The sequence below is a fragment of the Falco cherrug genome (genome assembly GCF_023634085.1).
Source record: "Falco cherrug isolate bFalChe1 chromosome W unlocalized genomic scaffold, bFalChe1.pri SUPER_W_unloc_1, whole genome shotgun sequence".
Taxonomy (NCBI): domain Eukaryota; kingdom Metazoa; phylum Chordata; class Aves; order Falconiformes; family Falconidae; genus Falco; species Falco cherrug.
The window spans coordinates 3,957,758-3,961,464 of NW_026599288.1; the positions used below are offsets into that span (position 1 = coordinate 3,957,758).

Sequence of the window (3,707 nt, forward strand, 5' to 3'; positions counted from 1 at the left end):
ATGTCCATTGTCCCCATTTCACACTATTTCTCCATATCACCCATTCAAGGATTTAGTATATCTTCAAGTTAACAATATTAACATATCTTGTGCCTGGACAATTAGCACACTCCCTATGTCACCCATTTAAGGATTTAGTACATCCTCAAGTCAACAATAAGGGTCTCCTCAGATAAACATGAGCACATCGTTCTTTAAATAAATCTTATATGGCCCATTATTCAATGTACCTCTGATTTCTGGTATTCTCTGTGAGATAAATAGCATTGTTTTAATCTCTGGTAAAAACTGGATTATCCAGGGGTTAGGCAGGGCAGAAGTGAGCAGAACCTGGCGTGGGAATTGGTGAGGCACTGGAGGAAATGGCACCGCAGCAGCTGAGCACCTGGTGAAGGCAGCATGGATTCACAGCAATGCCCTCCTGGGCTGGGTATGGTGGAAGGATGTACTGTACCACTGTGGCACTGTGAAAAGTTATAGGCTGGTTAATACCAGTGAACACAAAGGACTGTCCACTTGCAGTCTGGTCGAGGTCTGATGTATTTTCCTCTCTTTCTTTCTAGGGCTTGCATTTAAGCATGTTAAATTTATAAACAGGAATCAGAAAAGTCACCCCAACAGACAGAAGAATAGGCCCTAGTTAACTGAGTCCATTCAAGGTGAGTAATGCTGTTATATTTTATCCATCTCATCACAGTGAAAGTGATCCCCACCAGTCCCAAAAACACACCTGAAAAGAGCAAAGTGGTGCCAGCTTTATCCCCATCTGACACCAGGACATCAGATCTGATTGGCTGATAAGAATAGAATAGTATGGAATAGGAATAGAACATAACAGAATAGAATAGTTCAGTTGGAAGGGACCTACAATGATCATCTAGTCCAACTGCCTGACCACTTCAGGGCTGAACAAAAGTTAAAGCTTGTTATTAAGGGCATTGTCCAAATGCCTCTTAAACATTAGACAGGCTTGGGGCATAGACCAACTCTCTAGGAAGCCTGTTCCAGTGTTTGACCACCCTCTTGGTAAAGAAATGCTTCCTAATGTCCAGTCTAAACCTCCCCTGGTGCAACTTTGAACTGTTCCCACATGTCCTGTCACTGGATCCCAGGGAGAAGAGCTCAGCACCTCCCTCTCCACTTCCCCTCCTCAGGAAGCTGCAGAGAACAATGAGCTCGCCCCTCAGCCTCCTTCTCTCCAAGCTAGATGAGCCCAGAGTACTCAGATACTCCTCATAGGACATGCCTTCCAGTCCTATCACCAGCTTTGTTGCCCTCCTCTGGACGTATTCAAGTACCTTCACATCCTTCTTAAATTGTGGGGCCCAGAACTGCAAGCAGTGCTCAAGGTGAGGCTGCACCAACACTAAATACAGTGGGATCATCCCCTCTCTTGGCTGGCTGCTTATGCTGTGTTTGATGGGCCCCAGAATGCAGTTTGCCCTATTGGATGCCAGGGAACACTGCTGATTCCAATTGAGCCTGCTGCCAACCAGCACCCCAGATCCCTTTCTGCAGGGCTGTTTGCCAGCCACTCTCCCAATTTAGGCTTGTGCCCAATGCTACTCCATCCTATGTGCAGAATCCGGTATTTGGACTTGTTAAATTTCATCCCGTTAATCATTGCCCAATGCTCTAATCCAGGGGTCCTCAAACTTTTTAAACAGGAGGACGGTGCGGATGAAGTGGCAGGCAGTCATCTGCGGCTGCTTGGTTTCTCCCCCCCAAACCCCGGGGGGGGGGGGGGGGGGGGCAGGGGTGTTCTGTAAATACCGGGGGCTGGATTGAGGACCCTGGGGGGCTGTATCCAGCCCACGGGCCGTAGTTTGAGGACCCCTGCTCTAATCTATCTCTGTAAGGCCTCTCACCTGTTGTAGAATGAGTGATGCACTGCACTTGTAAGAGAGAAGTAGCAATATGTTTATTGGTATGAAACAGCGATTTAACAAAGTTTGATAGGAAATGCGACAGTGGTTTAACAAGATTTGACATCAAGGTACACTTGATTATTTACTGCACAGAGGACAGGGTCAGACAAAACTGTCAGGGAGACCCTCCTGTTGAGTCATGAGGTTCAGAAAGGACCACCTTGCATTCTAAACTCCTCCTCAGAGGGGAGATTAGGTGTGGCTAGATCCAGACTTAGTCTCAGACTTGGTCAATGGTTTATATCTAAAGGATTATATGTGCACAATCAATCCTTCATACTGCTTAGCTAAGATTTTCAAAGTTTAGCATGCTACTAATCACTTACTGAGAATCTCTTGTGGCAAGGAATCTCTGAACCTCGAGGAGTAACCTTGAGAGGCGTCCCTACTCAAGGGGAGATCCTGGCATGCAGCCCGCTGCCATGCAGGAGAGCTCAATGGGCCCTTGACTGTCCACTATTGATGGAGCAAGATAATTGACTCATAGTCATATTTGCATACTGACTACAGAAGTTAGTTTTTATAAACTTGGCTTGAGTTGGACCTTGACCAGCACTGTGGTTGGGTGGGTGCATTGTTCAAATTAGCCCTTGGCTATCATGTGGTTATCTGTGTCCCCTGCATTTGCTTTGAGTTGGATACAGCCATCACCACCACCACTGGTGGTTATCACTTGAGCATTGTTATGGAAACAAAGGTGGGGGGGGGGGGGGGAGGCACACTGCCACAAGGTCCCTCAAGAGAGTCAACAGCACCTCCCAGTTTGGTGTCATCAGTAGATTTCCTAAAGGTGCATTCAACTCCTGCATCCAAATCATTGAGAAATATATTGAACAGAACTGGCCCTAGAATTGACCCCTGAGGAACACCGCTGGTGACTGGCTGCCAGCCAGATGTATCCTTATTCACTACAGCCCTTTGAGCCCTGCCCTTCAGCCAGTTCTTCACCCAGCACAGCATGTACCTGCTCATCTCAGAGTTGGACAACCTGTCCAGAAGGATGCTGTGAGGGACAGTATCAAAAGCCTTACTAAAATCCAGGAAAATTATATCCACTGCCTTCCCTTCATCCATGAGGCAGGTGATCTTATTGTAGAAGGATATCAAAGTAGTTAGACGGGACTTTCCCTTTGTGAACCCATGTTGACTGTGCCTGATGATTGCATTGTTCTTTAAATGCCTTTCAATAGCACCCAGGAGTGACAGAAAAGACATTCAAGGAGAAATCTTCTACATTGTTGTTGTTCTGCTCCATTACTGTATCTTCTGCCTCAAGAAAAAGGGGATTTGTAAAGAACTTAGTAGACCATTTAAAGTTGAAGGTTCAGGTTAATTATACAAGACCTTTGTGTGTGTATGGTTAACAGAGTCTATCATGTGAAAGAATAAACTGTGCTTAGAATAAAGGTCTGGGAAGTGAAGCCTGAAGTAATCACCAAAGAATTTTTGAATTACCAACATTGTTTCCAAAATGGCTTCACCTTTGCACAGCTACTTATCTCTTTGTTTATCCTCTTCTTTAATTTGGCACCCACTGATACTTCCTCGATGGGAGAGAAAGGAAGATGCAGCCACCACAGCTTTTCCTGGGTCCCTGACAAATGATGCATCCAACATATGGACAGTATACATTTAGCCAACAGCAGTGTGGCAACTCACTCTCTTTGGGCCACCACTCCAGCAACCCAGATCTGCAGGAAAATGTGTGGCCATCGATGAGAGTGCTTTGCAGTGCTCTGAAGCATTACATTTACAACCATGTCTGGACTTCTGTTGCAG

General features: G+C 45.9%; 1 pseudogene; it reads right to left on the reverse strand.

The window, feature by feature from the left end:
- Positions 1-217: 217 nt before the first annotated feature.
- On the reverse strand, positions 218-3,183 carry LOC129734953 (transmembrane protein 174-like; annotated as a pseudogene).
- Between the last annotated feature and the right edge of the window lie 524 nt (positions 3,184-3,707).